At 41.4% G+C, this 25,670-nt stretch overlaps 1 long non-coding RNA gene and 2 pseudogenes across 1 annotated transcript; 2 read left to right on the top strand and 1 right to left on the bottom strand.

The window, feature by feature from the left end:
• Nucleotides 1-1,405: 1,405 nt before the first annotated feature.
• S100a11-ps3 (S100 calcium binding protein A11, pseudogene 3) lies at nt 1,406-1,701 on the bottom strand (annotated as a pseudogene).
• A 4,640-nt stretch (nt 1,702-6,341) lies between these two features.
• On the top strand, nt 6,342-13,207 carry LOC120101744 (uncharacterized). The gene is made up of 3 exons (XR_015683918.1): nt 6,342-6,455; nt 11,625-11,865; nt 12,029-13,207. It is a non-coding gene; the product is annotated as an uncharacterized LOC120101744 (long non-coding RNA).
• LOC148006573 (sperm motility kinase-like) lies at nt 8,601-9,716 on the top strand (annotated as a pseudogene).
• Nucleotides 13,208-25,670: the final 12,463 nt, after the last annotated feature.

Here is a 25,670-nt window from a genome sequence, read left to right as displayed (position 1 = left end):
TTATATGATCTCTCCTGTTTCTTTCTGCAGGCACTCAGAGGTATGAGTTTTCTTCTTAGCACAGTTTTCATTGTCCTATAAGTTTGTGTATGTTGTACCTTCCTTTTCATTATATTCTATGAAGACTTTAATTTTTTTCTTTATTTCTTCCTTGACATGGTTATCATTGAGTAGAGCATTGTTCAACTTCCATATATGCGTGGGTGTTTGTTCATTATTGTTATTGAATACCAGCTTTAGCCCATTGTGGTCTGATAGGATGCATGGGATTATTTCTATCTTTCTGTATCTGAGGAGGCCTTTTTTGTACCTGATTATATAGTCAATTTTGGAGAAAGTACCATGAGGTGATGAGAAGAAGGTATATCCTTTTGATTTAGGATAGAATGTTCTATAAATATCTGTTAAGTCCATTTGGTTCATGACTTCTCTTAGTCTGTCTACATCTCTGTTTAATTTCTGTTTCCATGATCTGTCCATTGATGAGAGTGGGGGGTTGAAATCGCCTACTATTATTGTGTGAGGTGCAATGTGTGTTTTGAGCTTTAGTAAGGTTTCTTTTATGTATGTAGCTGCCCTGTATTTGGAGTATTTATATTTAGGATTGAGAGTTCATCTTGGTGGATTTTTTCCTTTGATTAATCTGAAGCGTCCTTCTTTATCTTTTTTCATGACATTGGTTGAAAATTGATTTTATTGAACATTAGAATGGATACTCCAGCTTGCTTCTTCAGACCATTTGCTTGGAAAGTTGTTTTCCAGCCTTTTACTCTGAGATAGTGTCTTTCTTTGTCTCTGAGTTGTGCTTACTGTAGGCAGCAAAATGCTGGGTCCTCATTACGTATCCAGTTTGTTAATCTGTGTCTTTTTATTGGGGAATTGCATCCACTGATTTTGAGTGATATTAAGGAATAGTGATTGTTGCTTCCTATTATCTTCATATTTGGTGTGAGATTATGTTTGTGTGCTTCTCTTCTGCTTGTTTTGTTGCTAAAAGATCAGTTTCTTGGTTTTTTATGGTGTAGCTTGTTTCCTTGTGTTGAACTTTACCATTTATTATGCTTTGTAGGGTTGGATTTGTAGAAATATATTGTGTAAATTTGGTTTTTTTTCTAGAACATGGATTTCAGTACAATCCAATAAATTATGCACATCCTTTAGTAAGGAAAAGTTAGCATAAGCTCAGGAAACCAAGAGACCACGGACATGGATCTGCCTACCACAGATTATATAGACTCCAGATCAGCATCCCTGCTTATTCCTTTTTTTTAACATTAAAAAATCTCATTGTCCCTATCATGCATGGGCTGCATGTGTGGTATGCTTGGTGGGCTCAGCCCAGGTGTAGAAGGGGTAGGGGGGTGGAAGTGGTGATGACGTGGTGGCTGGAAGTGAATGGACAGGGTTAGATATGCTTCTTGGAAATTCTCAGGAAAGACTCATGGCATGATATAGCTAAGCCATCAATAAGTTTGGGAAACTCTTGGAAATCTAGGTGCCCATCACTGTTGAGGCCCAGTTTATTCATCATGCAGTCAAGGACACCGGGGCCCTTCTGGTTCTTCCTAAAGAGGCCAGCTCCGTGTTCACGAAGGAAAGGAACTCAGTGTTAGAGAGTTGGCAACTATTTCTATCCTTCCCATTGTGCTTTTGGAAAACAGCAATCAGGGACTCGATGCATCTCTCAGTTTCTGTAGGCATTAGTGCCAAGTTGAACAGCAAGGCCCAGCTGCTATGGTGGCTGGGACAAGAACTCCTGCTTATTCTTAAAAATGGGATTTTCCCCTTGGTCTTGGGATTTCTTACCTTCCTCAACTACTAGACAATTTCAATTTCTGTTGCGAGTCTGCACTCATCTCAGCACATGTTCCCCTGGCTGACAGACTCCATCCAGGGATCACCTGTGCTGAACTCTGGACATGCTAAAAGCTGATGTTAACCAATCCAGCTGCTGTGGTTGTTCCTTCTCTTTCATCTGCATCAGCTTCTGATAAATCCCGCATTGCCCTGTCTTTGACTAGCATCTCCTGTGTCCCTTTGCATATCCTAATGCGAGCAGGAAACAGATACAAAAGAGTGATAGGACATTGCTTGTCCAACTATACAGGTTGAATGCTAGGTCTCAAAGGAAGTCCCCTGGGCAAACTGTGAAAATGACCCATCTTCATTATCCTCTTCATCCTGATGGCTGTGAAAATAGATGGAACCCAATCTTGGATTCATCATTCTCATTAGAAATTTGCCCCCTGAAACTAGCAATGCGTGAACACTTCCAGTACCCGTTAAACATCAGACTGCTAAAAGACTCTAGGGTCTAGTTTTCTATTTTGTATTTCTCAAGAGGGATCAAGGGCACCACAAAAATCCACGGAATAAAAAACCTGAGGTCATAGGACCTCACAGAAGCTCCACTGCTTTTGAGTCAGGGAGCTTGTATATGTCTGACCTAGGCCCTCGGCACTAATTGCAACTTGATATGCCATATTTGGCTAATATCCCTGTGGGATGGGGCTGCAGTTTTCTGAAGCAAACAGGAGTGGGCTGTGGGATTATGCACAAGGACTAGGAGGAAAGGAGGGAGATGAAACTATAGTTAGGTTGTAATATATGATGGAAGAATTAATAAGAATGTAATACTAGGTATGGAAGGGACTACTCAAGGATTTTCACAGAAGTCTGCAGGGACATTCCCTTTTCTAAACAATATTAAGGTCTTTTAGATTGAATCAAGTTGAGTTCATATTAGTGTAAACCATAAACCAATAATGTTAATGGGTAAGATGGAGAGACAGGGAGTAAGGAGATAGGATGGGAGAAAAATGTGGGATTTAAAGGCAAGCAGATTTTCAAGCATTGATTCTACAAGGCAAAGAACCAGGACTTGACAACCAACATTGAATCTAGGTGTGAAAACCAAACTCCATGAGCCTCCTGAGGAATCAGTTATGAAAACATATGGACTTTAAAGTCTTGGATGCCAGTCTGAGGGATAATCCATTTTTATTTCAAGGCAATGTTGGCCCCATTATGTAATATAAGAGTTGTATCACTGTCTTACTTATGGTTTTATTTCTGTGATGAGACACCACGATCAGAGCAACTTTTATGAAAGAAAACATTTAGTTGAGGCTGGTTTACAGTTCGGTACTTTAGTCCATTGTCACCATGCAGCATTGGGCATACAGACAGTCATAGTGCTGGACTGCTAGCTGAGAGATCTATATCTGGATCTGCAGGCAGCAAGAAAGAGACAAAAAGCCACTACTCCTAGCTTGAGGTTTGGGGATATCAAAGTCCACTCTCAGCAAATAACTCCTCAATGAACACCATGGTTACCTCAACAAGTCACATCTGCTAAGAGTGCCATTGCTTATGGGCCTGTGGGGGTCATTTTTATTCAAGTCAACTGAGTCAAGCACTCACACAGAAACTTATATACGTACAAATTGGGGTTTATGGGGATGCATTCTGTGGAAATTATTTGGGATATTAAAATGGGGTAATATTCTTCAGTAAATACATTCTAAAATCCTGAGTAACCTGCTTCATATGTGTGCCAACTCTATATGATAAGAAGCAGAGGTCAAAGCTGTGGACCATCTCAGGACAGAAGTAAGTGAAGGAGACAGCTCTCACTGTTTCTATTGGGTGAAAAAGAAATTATCCTGTTGCTGTTGGATACACTAAAGGCAATGCACCTTGTCTAAGTGCACTCTTCTCATTTGGGAACTACCAAAGATAGGTTATTTCCAAGACAACCTAACATATCCATGAATTTGACATACATAGAAATGTGAAGATACAGGATAAAATAGTTAAGCATTGTAACTTTGTTACATGGGTTTTATAAGGTAAGCTTTCTCTGTAGCCCTGGCTGTCTTAAAACTTGCTCTGTAGACACAGACTGATGTAGAACTCAGAGAATTGCCTCTAGCACCATCCGGAATGCTGATTAAAGGAATTCACCAACTCAGACCTTTGCTATGCTTAGTAACTATTGAAAAATTTTTAACACATTCTACATTTAGGTCCTTATCACATGTGGCAAGAATAATACTACAGCTTCCCACATGTTGGGACCCTCTTTGAATCCTTAATGATGAAGCAGTATGAAGGCCCATCATCTGTTTACCCAGAAGCCTTGCACCCTGCAGCAATGCCTGGCCAAGGACTTTACCCAGAAACTTTATATTCTTATTCACTGCCAGCCCAGAAGCTCTTGCACACCAGGTTGGAGCAAGGAAAGAATAACATATTCTATTCTTTTCTCCCAGGCAGCATTGTGCATAAGTAAATATAAAGGATTTCTGCTAAACTGCATGCAGAAATACACTCCAGACTGATATGGTGGTAAGCCCACAGCAAGCCTCATTTTTCCAAGTAGTGGAAGTCAACTGTAACTAGGGATTTATAAAAACTTGCAGTGAGTTAGAGTGAAGTGTGTGTCCCAAAGTGGGTGAGTGTCACATTCAAGGTACAGCAGTGAAGACCATGGAATTGAAGACTTGAGGTTGTGATAACCTGAAGGGACAAGGTATGAGGTCTATATCCTTTTGGGAAGGTGCTCAGGAGTTACAGTTTTGTCAGTTACACAGCTGTTTAGGTTCGTGGGAAGAAAGGATTTGCTTTTGTGTTGTTGAAAATGAGGTATTGGCAATCTAGCAGAGAAAACAGTCAAAACTCCTACAGTGTTGCTGCGGCTCAGATGAACAGTTAAATGCATGCTTTCCTCCCAGTCAGCACTTTCCTCCAGAAAATACCTAGTTTGTCTAGAAGAGATTACACGAATTGCCCAGGAATATGGAGTCTTTATTCTCAGAAGATTTGAAAGGTGCAGACGCTCTGGTCATGGATCATCACTATAAACAGACTGATATTGGAATCCTCTGCTGTTGTTGGCACAAAAGCACTTGGGTATAAAGACTGCTGTACAAGGATTTCTCCAACAGCTGTGGAGTCAGAATGCTAGACTAACATTCAGAGCTGTCCAGAGAGCATTATATGGACATGAACAAGGGAACTAGCTTGCCCTCCCTTGTTCTTTATAACAGCTAAAGGAAACCTAACTCCAATGAGACTACCACATGCACAGTGTTTAGAGAATGACATAGATCTGCACAGCAGGCCCTGGGAAACCCAACTCATGAGTTTCTGTCTTCCATGCAGCTACATGGCTAGCCTGGTCAAAGATGCATCATCTTTTTAAGGTTGCCAGAATACAGCAAATACAGAGGCGAATGTCAGCAGCAAACCACTGAACTGAGAACAGGACCCCTGTTGAAGGAATCAGAGAAAGGACTGAAAGAGCTTGAAGGGGCTTGAGATACCATATGAACAATAATGCCAACCAACCAGAGCTTCCAGGGACTAATCCACTACCCAAAGACTATACATGGACTGACCCTGGACTCTGACCTCATAGGTAGCAATGAATAGCCTAGTAAGGGTACCAGTGGAAGGGGAAGCCCTTGGTCCTGCCAAGTCTGAACCCCTAGTGAATGGGATTGTTGGGGGGAGGGTGGTAATGGGGGGAGGATGGGGAGGGTAACAGCCATATATAAGGTGAAGGGGAGGGGTTAGGGGGATGTTTGCCTGGAAACTGGGAAAGGTAATAACAATTGAAATATAAATAAGAAATACCTAATTCAATAAAGATCGAGAAAAAATAAATAAATAAAAGAGGTTGGATGTAGGCTCAGTCATTTTTGTATATCTTCTGTAAGAACCAGCTTTGAAATGTGTTGATCCTTTGTGTTGTACACTTTGTTCCTCATTTATTGCTTTTTGCTCTTATATTTATAATTCCAAACAATGAGATTTGAATTTTTATTTTTTTCAACTGTTTGAGTTTCATCATTAAATTAATACAATTGTTTTTCTTACTTTTTAGTGTTAGCACTTACATTTCTATTTTCCTCTTAGGACTACTTTCAGTGTGTCCCACTGGTAAATTGATGTTTGAATTTTATTGTTTCACATTTTTATATAATTTATTTGATTTGTTCATTGACCTATAATTATTAGCTTTTTCTCCCAGGCATTTGAACATTTCTTAGGGAATTATTTGTTGTCAGTTTTAAGATTTATTACATTGTGCTCATATTGTAATCCCTGAGTGGTGTGTAGTTGTTATCGCTCCCTGCCTCCATTCTGTGAGGTTCAACTTGAGGTACAGCTGAAGAAGCTGCCAAGGCCACTGAACCTCCTTTCCTGCCTCAGTCTGGGGACCACTGTGAGGTAACTCAGCAGGAACTGCCAGGACAATGGTACTTACTCTGTGACTCTGCCTGCCATCAGAGTGAGGTAACACCACAGGGGCTGCCAGGGGGGCAGAATGTCCTCTCCACACTTCCTGAAGAGCTCCATGACTGTGCCCTAGAACCTAAGCTGAAGAAACCTGTGGCCTGAAAGGACTTCCCATCATGAACAATGGACCATGTGTAGGAACAAACAAGGTGAAGCACGCAATTAAACCAAAAAACAAAACCTGGGTAACCACTAAGCAAGAAAAGGTACCAGATCCTAAAGAGAAAAGCCACCAAGCTCTGATCTCCATAAGAACAGGACATGAAATTCCAACAATCCTCACCTTTGAAATGTCTACCCTTAGAAATCTCTGCACACTAAGAAATCCAATCTAAGCCTTGACTGCTGTTCAATTTGTTTTCACTTGTTCTGGAGCAGAGTCCTCTCAGAGGTTTTTTCCCCTCCAAATCTCCTATGTGAATTTTGCAATACTTGTACACATCTGGTTGGAAACACACACACACACACACACACACACACACACACACACACACAGAGAGAGAGGGGGGGGAGAGAGAGATATCACATTTCTTGCTCTTTCCCCTTCTGTAAATATCTAGATGTCCCTCCAAGTCCATTTTCTCTTGTCTCCACCCCTATTTAATACATTGTTTTTCTCGTGGAACTAAAACTCCAGTGGGGGAATCACAACATTCTCAGCAAACCCCTCATAGCTTGATCCTAAATAAAGCTCTCCTTCTCTTAAAGTGTCACTTGTCAGGTCACTCGTCTCCCTAAAATGATCAATAAGAGATAGAGCCTCTTGGTACTAAGAAGTGAGAAAGCCACTGTGGGTTGGGCCAGCTCTGAGTGGTCACTACTGCTCTGCTGTGTAGGCTCTCTTGTGTCCTATGCAGAGAGAATTTGGGGGGTGGACTATAGGACTTGGCAATTGATAGTTGGATTGGTCAGTGGTTGGATCGGATTTAGACTTTGGTGATTGTTTGGATTTTGACACTGATCATTAGCTACACTTCCATAGAGTAAGTTCTTTTATGCTGTTTTCTTTCCAGGAGCTCAGATATTTGCTTTTCTGTTTATGTGACTTTATTTATTTGGGGGCTTTGTTTACAGCTTTGCCTTCTTCTTTTTTGTTTGTTTAAATTTTTTTCACTTTGCTTTCTGGATTAACATTCATTCACTTTCCTTCCTTCCCGTTCTTCTTCCTTTCTCCTTCCTTCCTTCCTTTCTCTTTCCTTCTTTAGTTTGGTTTGGTTTTCTTCTTATTTGGATATTGGAATTCTTTGTGTGGCCTTGGCCAACCTGAACTTTCTCTGTAGACCAGGGTATCCTGAAACTCAGAAATTTGCCTGTCTTGCCTCCCGAGTGCTGTGATGAAATGTGGGAAGAAAGCTGAGTAGCACCCTGCCTGGCTAATATCCATATTTCTTTTCCTGACTTTTCTTTTGACTTTGTCACTTTCTGTTTCTATATAACTCATCCTGCCTCTTATCCTCTCAGTCAAATCATAGTTCCCCTTTCTTCAGTCCATCCCTAAACCACCAGGATCCTTCATATAAGGAAAATTTTGTGGTATCTGTCTCTGTTGAAATAGGTTATTACATGTAACTATGACCTTAAAGTACATTGATTTTCAAAAAAAATGACTAAGTTTCATTCTTATTCATAGGTGCCTTGCAATTTTTGCCCCTATCCTGTGTATATACTGTTTATCTACTGGGGCATCCCAGGTTGCATCCCATGCATTTCTAGGTAACGGTAACTTGTTGCTCAAATGTGGCCTTTAACTCAGTGCTTTCCCTTCTTAATAGATATCTTAGGTAAGCTTGTCAATGTGTTGTCCTTTAAAAGGGAGATCCTGGTTCTCCTGACAAAATTGTTGTCTTCCATTGCCCTTGCTTTCTTTCTACTGTGAGCCTTCTTTCTTATTCCCATCCATTGTGTTCGTCTTTGTTTTGCACTAGTTTCCCTGTGTCCTTGAGTCATAGGCAGACTTTTCTTTGAAGGTATATCTAACTTGTAATCTTTGGATCTCTAGCAGTAAGCTTTCCTGGAAGTAATTCTAATTTGTTTCCCTACCATCTTTACATGCCGTAGCTTGTGATGACTCTGACAAAGGAGGCGAAAAGAGGTTGATTTCAAGGGAGCTCGAGGCCAGTTGCCATGAAAGGAACACTCTGACACAGGGTTACTACATCCCGGGCACCCTAGATGAAGGGTCCTTTGTATAAGTCAAACTGGTGCTCCACTTTATGACCCAGACCCTAGTAGCCATCAAGATATTGACACAGGGCACAAATATAGACTTCCTAGTAATCTCTGAGACTGAACTCATGTAATCCTTATACCACAGGCATATAATATAGTTTCTTCAGGTCATTGAGACCAGACACAAAACATACCTTGTGACAGAATGTGCAGCACAGAGATCCTAGCAGAAACACATCAATAAGTATGGGTGTCTGGATGAGGAAGAGGTATGCAGCATATTTAGGGAGATGTGTTTAATCCATAAACTATATCCATAGTCAGAATATTGCCCACTGAAACATCAAGGCTGAGAACATCCTATTGGACTTGGAGGGGCATGTAAACTTACTGACTTTGGCTTAAGCAAAAGACTGGCCTCTGGGGAAAAGTTCAAGGGCTTTTGTGATACAGTACAATATTGTGCTCTTGAAGTGTTTGGTCACACACCATATGATGTCCTTTCAACTGACATATGGAACCCAAGAGTCCTATTATATTATTTAGTTGTCAGATTCCCCCCATTTAGAGAAAGATCACTTTCCAAGATAAAGTATGAAATCTTCTCCTGGAGCCGTTGGATCCCATATCCCCTCTCCCTAGAGTTTCAAGACCTATTGAAGAGATTAATGACAATAGACCCCACAATGAAACCAACGATCAAAGAAATATTGACCCATCCATACTGTGCCATGATCAAGACACATTGAGCAGCTCAGAAAAAGTCCGTAGAAAATCAGAGCAGCCCAACATTGCCTTTGACATGTTTTTGATAAGGTGTAACATTCTAGAGCTTGGAGATGCTTTGAGGGAATGGAAGTATAGTCATGCCATGACAACCTACCTGATTATCAAAAAAAAAAAAGTCAATGTGGCAGCCCTAATTTTATCACAATGGAGGGATGGTGGTACCCTGGACACTTTAGAAGCTCCCAACCTACCTCGTCCTGTAAGGAGGTTAACCAGTGTCCTGAGCCTTCCTACCTTCACTTTGCACATTCTCTCTGAGGTGCCTGGAGATGAGAGGAAAGAGTTATGAGGGGGCACACTGTACCTCTTCCCTTTCTTTCCTTAAGAGAAGCTTCCTGCAGCATCCATTCCACAACTTCATCTTCAAGAAAAGTAAAGGCAACAACATCAACAATGACATCACCAGGAACCACGTGCTCACTGTTCATATCCTCACAAACCTCAACCTTTGAAAACACACAATATGTGGCCAATAAGAGCTCTGAGTCTACAGACACAAGTAACAGCACATCCTCTTGGTGGTCCACAACCTGAGTCCCTTCCCCAGTAAGAAGATCCAGGAAGAAAATCCAGGCACCTTACAAGACAACACCTTGGTCTCCAGGGAAACAAACCATCAGGAGTAACTATAAAGGCAGTGCCAGCATGTGCCCAGAGTCCCTCTGAGAAAGTTGGACTGGAAAAGTCTGAAGAAGAGGATTTCCAAAGCCTTAAGAATCTTGTGCTACGGCTTCCCAGTGACAAATAACAAAATTGTGGAAGCCAATGAAGAGTGCTTTAGAGAAACAAGCTAAAACAAGTAGATGGGGTGTGATGGAAAAAGATACAATCTCTAGTTGCTTCTTCCCTTAAAATATTCTCAGCATGAACATTGAGGAGTTTGATGACATTGTAGCTATCATGCCAGAAAGAAAATCCCATCCTGTCATCGCTCCTATGAGAAGTCCTCCAAAACTTGAGCTACATGTAGACAGCAGAAGATACTGGCCCAATGTTGGGCAAGGATGCTGGAGGTTGGTAAAGGGATCCAAGGAGCACTTTGGAGGAATCAGCCTGAGGGCCCATGCCAGCACAGGACCAGCCCAGCCAGGCGTAAGTCCTGCAGATTTCTACTAAGATGTTTTGTGTCCATATCACAAGCTTAAAATAGAGGCACAATGTTGTTTTTCCCTGAAGTATGATGGAAAAATCTGGAAAGAAAGTCTGAACAGTGTTCCTTCTGCCCATTTCACATAGGGAGCTCCACACTGAGCAGCAGCTCCACAATACTTGTGGTCCAGTGCATTGCTCTTCACAGCACACAGAATCCTTGGAAAAAACATCCATTCAGTGCTGGTGATTACCAAAGGAAAAACACCAGGACTTTGAGAACCTACATGCACAGTGAGGATGTCACTTCAGCTGCATATGTCCAGATGTACTTGTGAGCTGAGGAGAGAGTGGTCCTGGAGGCAGAAAAAGGAACTCAGAGGACCATGTTCCATGTGTCCAAGAGATATGTGTGACCAGGTTAGAGGCAGCAACAGAACTGAGTAGTAGCAAAAGTGCATCTGGAATCCAGAAAGGAAGTCAGAGGGGCAGAAATCCTCAGCCCCACAGCTCTGCTGCAGTCCTTCATAGTATCCTGGATAGTACTCCAACCCTGAGGGATATCCAGAAGCCCTTAAAAAGCTACCAGCTCTAGTCTCTGATTGTTAAGATTACATTAAAACTTGAGCCATTTCATGGGTATTCTTTCTATCTTGTTGGACAAACACACATGAACACAGACACTCACACTAGTACACACATGCACACACACACACACACACACACACACACACACACCTATGCACAGTGGATAATAATGAATATTCCTTGAAGTTGATAGAATCCTTAGCAAACAAAGTAATTTCACATTTTCAGAAATTTCTCCTTCTGGAAACATTCCTCCAACTTCATTTGTTTAGTCTCCACTCCCCTTTGCCATATCAACTTCCTATTCTGCTGCTTTCTAGGAGTCATGGGAAGACTGGATGGGCTTTGTTTCCCACTTTGCCCCAGGGTATGCAGCCCTTGTAAGGTGGGGCTTACCTATGGACTGTCATATGATGAGATACAAGGTGAGGCCTGAAGTGCTTTGCCACTAGAGTCCAGAGAAGTTGCTGGTAAGAAGTATTGCATGGGCAGGGAAATGTTGATGGTAAAACAGATGAGATCCCTTGATATGACAGTGTGGGGTTTCCTGTGGATATCCCATTGTTATTTGCCACATTCCCACCAATAGAAAGACCCAGAGACCCTCAAATGTGTTAAAGAGTAACTGGATTCCTCTGTCCCCTCACCCCACTGTCTATTAAAAACTGGTGTATATTGTTCAGTTTTACCATAGAGCTGGCTCCTGGCATGTTTATGTCCTTGCTACCTGTGTAATCTCCATTGCTGCTGCTGCTGCTGCTGCTGCTGCTGCTGTTGCTGCTGCTGCTGCTTCATTGTTTTCTCCATTGCAAACTGGAAAGGGCCAGGAACTTCTAAAGCCAATCACTCAGCATTCAAAAGCCTTGTGCTCAGGAAACTACAGAAAATGCCAGTAACATCACTCAACACAGAACAAGGCTTGGAGTAAGACTCCTGGGCAGGGACATGGGAAAGGGCCACCCTTTTGAACACATAAAACCTGAGGCACAGAAGTGGTACATTTTGATTCAGGCCATGGGGAAGGGGTGGACATTTACAGCTTCACAACTAGCCTTTTGTAATTCTTTTCAAAACTCCTTGTTTTCAGATATCCTTCATCCAAGAGGCTCCCGTTGATTGATACAGATGTAGGGCAAAGCCAGACCCACAAGTGGGTGGGATGAGAAGAGCAAGAAAGATGTGTTCTGATTCCAGGAGCACCTAGCACACTATCCTGATCAGGGTTGTGAGAGAACACTATCTGAGGCAGCTTGAAGATCTTCCTCACTGGGAACAGTTCCTTTCTGTTTTTCCAAGAGCCAAGTGACCAGGGTAAGTTCTTCTCAAGTCCCCTCCTTCCATCACCTCCACTGCTGTGTACATGACCCAAAGAGAGATAGCTGTGGGCTCTTTATGTTGGTACCACCCACAGCAGTGACATCACCACATGCCTACAGAACTGATCAGTTTTCCAAGGACCCCAAATTTGAAAGTTGTGTGGTTGTTGATATTAGGCATTGTATGTCTGGGTGAAGATTACCTTTCCACAATGTGTACAGATTGCTGGACTGCATGCTCTGACCACAACACAAGTGTTACCAAGAAGACCCAACAGCAACCTGGAATAAACCTCTTTTTCTGCAAAGGAAGGTATTTTCTCTTCAAAATAAATGTTATTGACTGCTTCAGCTGCCCAATGCCACCACTATTTCTTGATACATCATCTCATCATACCAGTAGGCTTGGTGAATAGAACATGTGCAATTCACAAGAATCCACCGCATACATTGCCTGCAGTGCATCTCTGACCTTCTCTTGTTACCCACTGGCTTATTTCCCTTGTTTTTACGCCAACATCCTCCAATCATTTTAGCATCTCTTTTTAGGTTGCTCTATCCAATATTTTCCTCCTTTTTCTGATTCCATTACTCAGCATATTACCCTATCAATTTACCTCTCTTGACATAAATGTAAGGATCTTTTAGCCCTTTCCTTCCCTGAAGCATGCTGCTAATGTGAATTGCAGGCTGGCCAGTAGTAACTCACACCTATTTCTGGATCCTGGGTGCTGTGGAGACAGGTTTATTTCTCTTGCATTTTTAGGCCTAATTTGTAAAATTCCTCTTCCTAGACAAGTTTCTTAAGCAACCATTTCATGGGTTCATATCACTATACATGTGTTGACACCTTCATAAACATTTTCTATGACTAGAATTTTTCTGTACTTTTTTAACATGCCTATTTTCTTCGGTTCATTAAAGAGTTTATGGCTTGCAGATGATCTCAGGAGCTGTCTTCGGTGTGGAGGAACTTTCTTCAAGTGTCTGTCTCACACCCAGTCTATGTGTCTCCTTCTAGAACAATAGGCAGAGGCCCAGTTGTACACATTCTCCAGAGTGATCTCAACAAGCATGGCACTTTCATTCAAAGGTCCCACTATGTATTCCAGTTATGGGTTGCAGCCTGGGGTTGGTTGGATGGAATGTTCATTCATTCATGAGATGACAGTGTTATAAGGGTCTTGGATAGATGTAGTATGTTTATCTAGGGAGTATGTCTAGTCCATAAACCCCCTAACACCTCCCTCTCCCCATGCTTCTATAAGGGTGTTCCGCCACCCACCCACCCTTTCCTGCCTCCCGGCCCTGACATTCCCTACACCAGGAAAGCAAACCTTGGCAGGACCAAGGGCTTCTCCTATTGGTGACCAACAAGGCCATCCTCTGCTATATATGCAGCTGGAGCCATGGGTCTGTCCATGTGTACTCTGCATGGTGGCTTAGTCCTTGGGAGCTCTGGTTGGTTTGGTTTGTTATTCTTATGGGGTTGAAAGCCCCTTCAGCTCCTTCAGTCTTCTCTAACTCCTCTATTGGGGACCTCATTCTCAGTTCAATGGTTGACTATGAGCATTTACCTCTGTATTTGTCAGGCTCTGGCTGAGCCTCTCAGGAGACAGCTACATCAGGCTCCTGTCAGCTTGTCCTTTGTGGCATCAGCAATATTGCCTGGGTTTGGTGGCTGTATATGTGCTGGATTTCCAGGTGGGGTAGTCTCTGGATGGCCTTTATTTCAGTCTCTGCTCCATACTCTTAATGCTAAATGTGTGGAGCCATCTTGCAGCCACCTTGAGACCTGCCAGCAGAGCCTGACAGTAGATGAAGAGCTTCCTCTTACCTTGCATGGTGTTAAAAATCCAAGTCTGGGTGAGTTGAGGGAAAGCAAACATCAATAGGTGCTTGGTTACTGGTGGGCTCCCCTGTGGGGTCAGGAACCAACTTCTTGGTCTCCTTTGTGAGGAAGGAAACCTTTACAATGTGGTAGAGGTAACATGTCTCATTTTAATATATCCATCAAAGTAAAAGTCACTACATCAAAGTCATCTCATAAGGAAAAACACAAACACAACGCTCAAAAATGCAAATATAACTTTCCCTTCCTATCAACAGAAACAAGAAACAAACATAAAGTGGCAATCATGCGAAAGACCTCTCTATAATGCCTAAAACACAAGGTCAACCTTTTCTCTCTATCAGGCAGAAACGAGAAACAACCTAAAGTGGCACACACAAAGAAGAAAAGACTCAGATTGGTGGGCTTATATTGGATTTCCTGAGTCCATGCCCACTCTCCTTGGCCAAAGCTCCCAGACACATGTTCCCTAACTGAAACAGGCCTAAAGAAACCAATTCAAGGTCATTGTTCCCAGAAAGATGTGGCACTGTCTAGAATCAGTGAACATAGAAGGTCACAAAACAAAAACCAGGCAAGAGAGAAAAAGATACAGCACCGAGTAACAAGAACCAACCAGATGTGGCAATCACAAACAAGACAGATGTTGCACCACTAAAAATCTGTGAACACAATGACTTCATGAAATTCTTAGGAAAATGAATGGAACTAGAAAATATCATCCTGAGTGAGGAAATTGAATCACAAAAAATGCAGGGTATGCACTCACTCATAAGTGGGTATTAGCTCAAAAGTTCAAAAGTCTCTGAGGTGTGTTTCCTGTAGGCAGCAGAATGCAGGGTCCTCATTGCGTATCCAGTTTGTTAATCTATGTCTTTTTATTGGGGAGTTGAGACCATTGATGTTGAGAGATATTAAGGAATAGTGATTATTGCTTCCTGTTATATTCATATTTGGATGTGAGGTTATGTTTGTGTGCTTTTCTTCTCTTTGTTTTGTTGCCAAGACGATTAGTTTCTTGCTTTTTCTAGGGTGTAGTTTGCCTCCTTATGTTGGGCTTTACCATTTATTATCCTTTGTAGTGTTGGATTCGTAGAAAGATATTGTGTAAATTTGGTTTTGTCATGGAATATCTTGGTTTCTCCATCAATGTTAATTGAGAGTTTTGCAGGATACAGTAACCTGGGCTGGCATTTGTGTTCTCTTAGGGTCTGTATGACATCTGTCCAGGATCTTCTGGCTCTCATATTCTCTGGCGAGAAGTCTGGTGTGATTCTGATAGGTCTGCCTTTATATGTTACTTGACTTTTTTCCCTTACTGCTTTTAATATTCTTTCTTTATTTTGTGCATTTGGTGTTTTGACTATTATGTGACGGGAGGAGTTTCTTTTCTGGTCCAATCTATTTGGAGTTCTGTAGGCTTTCTTGTATGTTTATAGGCATCTCTTTCTTTAGGTTAGGGAAGTTTTCTTCTATGATTTTGTTAAAGATATTTACTGGTCCTTTGAGCTGGGAGTCTTCACTCTCTTCTATACCTATTATCCTTAGGTTTGATCTTCTCATTGAGTCCTGGATTTCCTGTATGTTTTGGACTAGTAGCCTTTTCCATTTTCCATTATCTTTGACAGTTGTGTCGATGATTTCTATGGAATCTTCTGCTCCTGAGATTCTCTCTTCTATCTCCTGTATTCTGTTGGTGATGCTTGTATCTACGGCTCCTTGTCTCTTCCTTTGTTTTTCTATATCCTGGGTTGTTTCCCTGTGTTTTTTCTTCATTTCTTGTATTTCCATTTTTAATTCCTTCAACTGTTTGATTGTGTTTTCCTGGAATTCTTTCAGGGATTTTTGTGATTCCTCTCTAGAGGCTTCTACTTGTTATGTTTTCCTGCGTTTCTCTAAGGGAGTTCTTCATGTCTTTCTTGAAGTCCTCCAGCATCATGATCAAATATGATTTTAAATCTAGATCTTGCTTTTCTGGTGTGTTTGGATATTCCATGTTTGTTTTGGTGGGAGAATTGGGCTCCAATGATGCCATGTAGTCTTGGTTTCTGTTGCTTGGGTTCCTGTGCTTGCCTCTCGCCATCAGATTATCTCTGGTGTTACTTTGTTCTGCTATTTCTGACAGTGGCTAGACTGTCCTATAGGCCTGTGTGTCAGGAGTGCTGTAGACCTGTTTTCCTGTTTTCTTTCAGCCAGGTATGGGAACAGAGTGTTCTGCTTTCGGGCGTGTAGTTTTTCCTGTCTACAGGTCTTCAGCTGTTCCTGTGGGCCTGTGTCCTGAGTTCACCAGGCAGGTCACTTGGATCAGAAAAGTTGGTCCTACCTGTGGTCCTGAGGCTCAAGTTTTCTCATGGGGTGTTGCTTATGAGCTCTCCATGAAGGCAGCAACCAGGAGGACTTGAGCAGCCTTTTCCGGGATCCCCCCGTGCACCAGGGTCCCAGATGGTGCTTGGTGTTTTCCTCTGGAGTCAGAAATGTGGGCAGAGTGTAGTCTCTTCCGGCTTCCCAGGTGTATCTGCCTCTCTGAAGGTTTAGCTCTCCCTCCCAAGGGATTTGGGTGCAGAGAACTGTTGATCAGGTCCCTTCAGGTTCTCCTGGTGTCTGGGGCACAGGGGACCTGCAGCTCCAGTGCCTCTATCTTCTGGTTCCCAGAGGCTGTATACAGTTTCCTCTTGGGCCAGGGATGTGGGCAGGGGTGGGCAGTATTGGTGGTCTCTTCTCCTCTGCAGTCTCAGGAGTGCCCAACTGTCCGGGCGGTGAGCTCTCTCTCCCAAGGGGTTTGGGAGCAGTGAGCTGCGGGCGGGGATCAGCAAGGTTGGGAATCCAGCTAAAAACCGGAAGTGTTCAGTCCCAGAGGAATTTTGCCTCTGTGTGTCCTGAGACCACCAGTCAGGTCGCTTGGAGCAGAAAAGTTGGTCTTACCTGCGGTCCGTGGCTCAAGTTTGCTCGTGGGTGTTGCTTTTGAGCTCTCCATGAGGACAGCAACCAGGAGGACCTGCACCGCCTTTTCTGGGAGCCCCCCCCCCCCCGTGCACCAGGGTCCCAGATGGCATTTGGTGTTTTCCTCTGGAGTCAGAAATGTGGGCAGAGTGCAGTCTCTTCTGGTTTCCCAGGCATGTCTGCCTCTCTGAAGGTTTAGCTCTCCCTCCCACGGGATTTGGGTCGAATATGCACAACTAAGTCAAAACACTGGGACTCTGAGGAGAATAATTGTGTGCAATGTGCAGAAACAGAAAAGCTTGCGGAACTGCTGAGTTAAGGGTTAACTACATTCTTTTTGGCCATTGCCTGGCAGCTTTGGTCTTGTCATTTATCATTAGAGCTTGACAGGAAAATGCAAGTAGATGAACTCTGAGCTACTGAGCTCTGAAGTATAGTAAGTCAAAAGTTAAAGTTTAAATAATGATAAGTTTGCAATTATTATTAGTTTGGCCACAGACCTGCGAATAGGGGAAGCTTACAACTTTGGGATTAATTGTAGTTCTTAATTCTTGTAGAATGTGGTTATTCTTCTGAATTTGATTTGGCAATGATTATACGATGTCTTTTTTACCTGCTTTTGGAGTATCAATAAAAGACTGGGGCAAGAGAAAGGATAGAGATTGAGTGAGAGAGCGAGTGAGGTGAGTGTGGAGAGCATGTGAACATACGAAGAGCAATTGGAAACAAGTAGAGAGTGAGGTGTTCATAAGGTGTGTGTGTGTGTGTGTGTGTGTGTGTGTGTGAGAGAGAGAGAGAGAGAGAGAGAGAGAGAGAGAGAGCATGAGAAGAGCATGTGAAGAGTGAATGAAGAGAGAATGTGAGGTGTGTGCGAAGAAGTATATATGTGAGTGAAAGAAGAGCACATGTGAGTGGTGTGTGAGGTGTGTATGAAGAGTGTGTGAGAGTGAAAGGGGGACAAGTAGAGGTGTGTAGGAGTGTGAGAGTTCGAGAAAAGAAGAGCACACAAGAGAAAAGCAGAGTACACAAGAGAATTCAGATTACGTGCAGTCTCAAATTTGTAAGCAAGTGAGAGAGAAAGAGAGCAGAGAGAGAAGAGTGTAACTTTAAGTCTTGAAAAATTGCCTGTCAGTTTGTACCCCTCCCCCCAAAAAAAGCTGTTCTTGTTTGAAAGTGAAAGCATGGTGGTAGAATCACTGTGTCTGTGGGATACACACACACACACACACACACACACACACACACACACACACACCCCACACCACACCACACCACACAGTACTATCACTAACATCAAAATAACAGGAACTAACCATCCTTAGCCATGTATATCTCTCAACTCCAGTGGACTCAACTCTCCCAATATAAGCCGCAGGTTAACAAAGTATATGTATAAACAAGATCTTTCACTTTGCTATATATAGGAAACACTCCTCAGCACCAACAGTAGATACTACCTCAGTATAAAGGGCTGGAAAAAGGTTTTCTATGCAAGTGACCCAAAAAACAAGCAAATGGCAGGTCACCTGGAGGGATGTGTTTCCTGCTTCTCAGGATCTGAGACATCATCCTTTTTTACAAGGAGCTGCTGCGGACTTCTGAGATATCTCCATCCTGGCTTACTGCTGGTAGTTCCATTCTTCAGCATTTAATGTCATTTACAACCCAATTTTCTACCTTCATATTCTCCTAAAAAATTGTTCAAAGGCATAAACAGCCACAAATTCAGTTGTTCTACTAAAACTAAAAGAGATATAGAAGGGCACCTCATGTTTATTAAAGGATAAACCCACCAAGATGATGTCTCATTTCTAAATATTTAGACCCTAAGGGCAACAATATATGTAAAAGAAATATTCCAAAAATTACATCATATATTGAATTCAATAAATTATTAGTGGGAGGCTTCAATCTACCACTCTCACTGAGGGTCAGGTCATCAAAAGAGAAACGAAATGGATAAATCATGAAACTAAAAGAGATTGTGAAAAAATGATCATAACAGATTTTTACAGAATATTTGACAGGAGCACAAAAGAATGTACTTTCCTCTCAGCTTCTCATTAATCCAAATTCGGCCAAATACTGGGTCACGAAGCAACCCTTAAGATTTACAAGAAATTTGAAATAACCCCATTATATCATATCAGGTCACCATGGAATAAAGCAGGATTTTAACCACAACAGAAACAGAAAGCATACGAACTAAGGGAAAGTGAACAATTCTCTATTCAATGATCACTAGTCAAAGAGTTAATAAGAAAGAAATTAAAGACTTTCTAGAATTCCATGAAAATAAAGGTACAACATACCCAAACTTATGAAACACAAAGAAATCAGTGCTAAAAGGATAATTCAAAGCATTAAATCCCTTCCTAAAAATTAGATTTCATATTAGAAACTTAACAGCATACCTGAAATCTTTAGAAAAAAAAGGAAACAAAGACAGACACCAGGAGAACATGGCAGGAAATAATGAAAAGTAGGGCTGCAATCAATCAATTTGAAACAAGTAAAATAATACAAAGATTCAATGAAACAAAGAGCTGGTTCTTTAAGAAAAATAGATGGATCAGTGGGTTAAAGTGCTTGCTTTCAAACACGATGACCTGAGTTTGATACCAGGGAATCACATGGTAGAAAGATTTGAGCCATTCCTGGAAGTTGTCATGTGACATCCTTTCGTGTGTGTGTGTGTGACAAAATAAAGTCAAAAGAGAAAGAAATAAAAGCTCTACTACTAGACAAGCATTATTTAAACGGTTTTGCTCTTTAATCAATACCATCACCAACAACCACATTCACATTTGTATTTTCTTTTTAGACCATTTTAAACCAAACTAAAAATAATGGTTATTAATTTTCATGATATTATTCACATTTTATTATGAACTCATCATTCAATGTGCACATATTTTTCAGGTCTACTTGACACTGGAACTGTAAGTTTCTGAAGATTTCTATATCCATTTCCTATGTTTAGGCATATGGGATAATAAGTGTTACTGATAATCACCCTATCAAGATGATCAGATATCTCTGTATTATTGAGTATACAAATATGAGCATCACCTTTTGTAATTTTGTTTTACTTTCAAATTTTTACAAGATATTATTATGCTAGACATTTTAATGTATAATCCTATTTTTTCATTTCTGCTATCATATTTTATACACAATACACAAAAGCTTTTAAAATACCTGGGTTGTACCATACATAATAATGTACTATCATTGTTGAAACATTATCTTATGAATGACAATTAATTCTCTCTTTCAGTTGTTTGGTATTATGACCAATATTCCACGAAGTACCAATTGTTTCCGATTATCTGGGCCTTTTCTGGCTTCAGCATGGAAAGTTTCAAATTCTAGGAAACATCTCTGTTCTGGGTAAACTGAAAAAAATAGGTTACTACAGTTTGATTTTTTCTATTTATTTTTGTTCACTTGTATTTTTGCTGCCATTACATCTATTCCCAGGAGTGAGATTACCAGGTCTGACTTGATTCATATTTGATGCTCATGGGAAGTAGAACTGAAATGGGATCCAGGTCCGTATAGGGTAGAGAATGTAGTGAGGGAGACACAGAGTAAGATTTTGGTCTGTACTTCAAAGAGCAATTCTAAAGTTCATGTAAATCATTTTCTTTATATATTAATCTTATATATTAATCTATGGGTTTTCAAAATGTGTCTATGTGTCTTTACAGTGTGTGAATGTCATACTGCATGCATGTGTGTGAACATATGGAGACATGAAGGCTGACATTAGGGTCTCTTTCCACATTAGGGTCTCTTTCTTAATCAGTTTCCCCCATATCAATTAATACAGAATTCCTTTAACTGAACTCCCTAATGACTAAGCATTCAAACATATGAATGGAGAAGCATTCGTTTTTTTATTATTATTTTATTTTTCTTGGATATTTTTATGCAATTACAATTCAAATGTTATCATACCCTCCCCCCCTCACATAAGCCTCCCTCTCCACCTGCTTGTATGAGGATGCTCCCATCGCCACCCACCGACTCCAACCTCAACACTCTGGCATTATCCAACATTGGGGAAACGAAGCTTCATTTGAGAAAGGGCTTTTTTTTCCTATTGATGCTGGACAGTGCCATCCTCTGATACATATGTGGCTGGAGTCATGGGTCCCTGCATGTGTACTCATTGGTTGGTGGTTTAGTCCATGAGAGTTCTGGTGGGTTTTGGTTTGTTGATATTGTTGTTCTTCCTGTGGTGTTGCAAACCCCTTCAGCTCCTTCAGTGTCCCCTTGTTCAATCCAATGGTTAGCTGAAGTCATCCTCATCTGTATCAGAAGAGCTCTGGAAGAAACTCTCAGATGACACCCATATGTGGCTCCTGTCAGAAAGCACTTCTTGGCATAGCAATAGTGAAGGGTTTGGTGGCACCATAGGGGATGAATGACCTTTTCTTCAGTCCCTGCTCCACTTTTTGTCCCTATATTTCATCCCATGAGTATTTTGTTCTCCTTTCTAAGAAGGAATGAAGCATCCATATTTTGGTCTTCCTTCTTCTTGGGCTTCATATGATCTGTGAATTTTTTCTTAGGTATTCCAAGCTTTTGGGCTAATATCCACTTATCAGTGAGTGCATATGATCTGTGTTCTTTTGGGACTGGGATACCTCACTCAAGATATTTTCTAGTTCTGTCCGAATGCCTAAGATTTTTATGTAGTCATTATTTTTAATAGCTGAGTAGTACTCCACTGTGTAAATGTACCATATTTTCTGTATGTATTCATCTATTGAAGGGCACCTGGGTTCTTTCTATCATCTGGCTATTATAAATAAGGCTGCTGTGAACATAGTGAAGCATGTGTCTTTGTTATACATCGGACCATCTTTTGGATGTATGCCCAGGAGTGGTATAGCTGGGTCCAATTTTCTAATGAACCTCCAGACTGATTTCCAGAGGGTTGTACCACCCTGCAATCCCACCAATAATAGAGGAGTGTTCCTACTTCTCCACATCCTCAGCAGCATCTACTGCCACTAGTGATTTTGACCTTACTCATCGTAATTGCTGTGAGGTGGTATCTCAGGGATGTATTGATTTTCATTTCTCTGATGACTAAGGATGTTGAACACTTTTTAGGTGTTTCTCTGTCATTCAGTATTCCTCAGTTAAGAATTCTATGTTCAGGGGCATCTCTTTCTTTAGGTTAGAAAAGGTTTCTTCTATAATTTCGTTGAAGATACTTACTGTCCCTTTAATTTGGAAAGTTTCGTTCTCTTCTATACCTATTATTCTCAGGTTTGGTTGTCTCATTGTATCCTGGATTTCCTGGATGTTTTGGGTTAGGAGCTTTTTGGTTTTTGCATTTTTCTTTGATTGTTCTTTCGATGTTTTCTATAGAATCTTCTGCCCCTAAGATTCTGTCTTCAATCTCTTGTGTTTTGTTGGTGATGCTTGCATCTGTGACTCCTAATCTCTTTCCTAGGTTTTCTATCTCCAAGGTTGTCTCACTTTGTGATTTCCTTATCGTTTCTATTTCCATTTTTAGATTCTGGATGTTCAATTCCTTCACCTGTTTGGTTGTGCTTTCCTGTAATTCTTTAAGGGATTTTTGTGTTTCCTTTTTAAGAGTTTATACTTGTGTACCTGTGTTGTCCTGTATTTAAGGGAGTTGTCTATGTCTTTCCTAATGTCCTCTATCATCATCATGAGATGTAATTTTAGATCCAAATCTTCCTCTTCCAGTGTGTTGGGACATCCAGTATTTGTTTTAGTGGGAGAACAGGGTTCTGATGGTTCCAAATAGTCTTGGTTTCTGTTGCTTAGGTTGTTGCACTTACCTTTTGCCATCTGCTTATTTCTTGCTTTCTATGAGTGGGGCTTGTTCCTCCTGTGAGCCTGTGAGCCTGTGAGCCTGTGATGTTTGGAGTGAGAATGCTCTTGGTAGACCAGCTCTCTTCTACCAGGTTTTGTTCTGAGAGCTATGGGACTGCCCTTGCTCTGAGCACAGATAGAGACTGGAGCCATCCTGCAGCTCCCAAGAGATCAATGCATTCCCAGTGTGTCTCTCCTTGAACACCTTGTCAATGGGGAGAAAGTGGAGTCTCACATGTGAGCTGAGGGCTTAGGAGGGATTGTGCTGCTGGCAGACCAGCTCTCTGCTGACAGGTTTGGGTCTGAGAGCTGGGGTACAGCATCTTCCGTGAGCACAGATGGAGAATGGGAGGTTCCCATCCCAGGCTGCTCTTAGGCTCTCAATCCCTGTGCTCTTCAGGTTGGTCTCTTTTTGGACAATCAGTAGAAAATGGGGTCCTCGTGGGGAAGAGAGCTGAACACCCAGAAGTGCAGACATCCTGACACTGCAGGACAGTTGCCATTTCTGCACACCTCTGCCCACATCCCTGGTCCAAGGGGAAACTGCACAGTGCCTCTGGACACAGGAACCTGGGACCAGTCAGCTGTCAGTACCTGAGGTTCTGGTTTGTGCCCAGGACTGAACTGAACTGGCCAAACAGTTGCCTGTACCCAAATCCCATGGGAGAAGAGAGATTATACCCTCAAAATTGTGGACACTCCTGAGAAATCGGAGGGGACTATCCTCTGCCCACATTCCAGACCCAAGAGGGAATGGCCAAGTGCCAATTGTGCCCCTGGGCACAAGGACCTAGGAGCAATCAGGGGCAGGCCCTGTCTGGTTCCTGCCCTCACCTAAAGCTGAAAGAGAGTCACCAGGAGTGCCTACACACCTGAGATTAGAGCACCTGTTCTCAGAAAAGGCTGAAAGAAAACAGGAAAAACAGTTCTACAGGAGTGCTGAAACAGAAGACTACAGGAGCATCAAGTCATTCTGAGAAACAGTGAGACAAGCAAACACCAGAGACAACCCAGTGGCTAGAAGCAAGCCCAGGAACCTAAGGAACAGAAACCAAGACTACTTGTCATCATCGGAACTCCGTTTTCCCACCAAAGAAAATACTGGATATCCAAAAACACTGGAAAGCAAGATTTAGACTTAAAATCACATTTTATGATAATCATGGAGTACTTTAAGAAGGACATAAATAACTCCCTTAAAGAAATACAGGACAACACAAATAAACAAGTAGAAGCCCTTAAAGAGGAAGCACAAAAATCACGGAAAGAATCTCAAGAAAACACAACCAAACAGGAGGAGGAATTGAACAAAACTGTCCAGGATTTAAAAATGGAAATGGAAACAATAAAGAAAGCACAAAGGGAGATAACGCTGAAGATAGAAAACTTAAGGAAGCGACAAGGAGTTATAGATATAAGCATCACCAACAGAATACAAGAGATAGAAGAGAGAATCTCAGGGGCAGAAGAGACCATAGAAAACATCAACACAACCATCAAAGATACTGTAAAATGCAAAAAGTTCCTAACACATAACATCCAGGAAATCCAGGACACAATGAGAAGATCAAACCTAACGATAATAGGTAGAGAAGACTCCCAAATTAAAGGGTCAGTAAATATCTTCAACAAAATTATAGAAGAAAACTTCCCTAACCTAAAGAAAGAAATGCCCATACACATACAAGAAGCTTACAGAACTCCAAATAGATTGGACTAGAAAAGAAATTCCTCCTGTCACATAGTAGTCAAAACACCAAATGCACAAAACAAAGAAAGAATTTTAAAAGCAGTAAGGGAAAAAGGTCAAGTAACATAAAGGAAGACGTATCAGAATTATACCAGACTTCTCACTAGAGACTATGAAAGCCATAAGATCCTGGGCAGATGTCATAAACAGCCTAAGAGAACACAAATGCCAGCCTAGGCAACTATATCCATCAAAACTCTCAATTAACATAGATGGAGAAACCAAGATATTCCATGACAAAACCAAATTTACCTAATATCTTTCTACACATCCAGCCCTACAAAGGATAACAGATGGAAAACTCCAACACAAGGAGGGAAACTACATTCTAGAAAAAACAGGAAGTAGTATTCTTGCAACAACACCAAAAGAAGTGAAACACACAAACAGAATTCCAACTCTAACAACAAAAATAACAGGAAGCAACAATCATTAGTCTTTAATATTCCTTAACCTCAATGGATTCAATTCTCCAGTAAAAAGACATAGACTAACAGACTGAATACCTAAAGAGGACCCAGGATTTTGCTGCATACAGGAGACAGACCTCAGAGACAAAGACAGACACTACGTCAGAGTAAAATGCTGGAAAACAACATTCCAAGCAAATGGTCCAAAGAAACAAGCTGGAGTAGCCATTCTAATATTGAATAAAATCTACTTTCAACCAAAAGTTGTCAAAAAAGATAAGGAAGGACACTTTATATCCATCAAAGGAAAAATCCACCAAGATAAACTCTCCATACTAAATATCTATGCTCCAAATACAAGGGCACCTACATTCATAAAAGAAACCTTAATAAAGCACACATTACACCTCACACAATAATAGTAGGAAATCTCAACACCCCACTCTCATCAATGGACAGATCATGGAAACAGAAATTAAACAGAGACAAAGACAGACTAATAGAAGTTAAATGAACCAAATCATCCCAGGTATGCAGGGATGGTTCAATATATGGAAAACCATTAACATAATCCACTATATAAACAAACTCAAAAAAAG

The sequence above is a fragment of the Rattus norvegicus genome, chromosome 3 (assembly GCF_021556685.1).
Source record: "Rattus norvegicus strain SHRSP/BbbUtx chromosome 3, alternate assembly SHRSP_T2T, whole genome shotgun sequence".
Taxonomy (NCBI): domain Eukaryota; kingdom Metazoa; phylum Chordata; class Mammalia; order Rodentia; family Muridae; genus Rattus; species Rattus norvegicus.
Note: the sequence above shows the minus strand (reverse complement) of the source record. Positions and strands in the feature narration are given on the sequence as shown.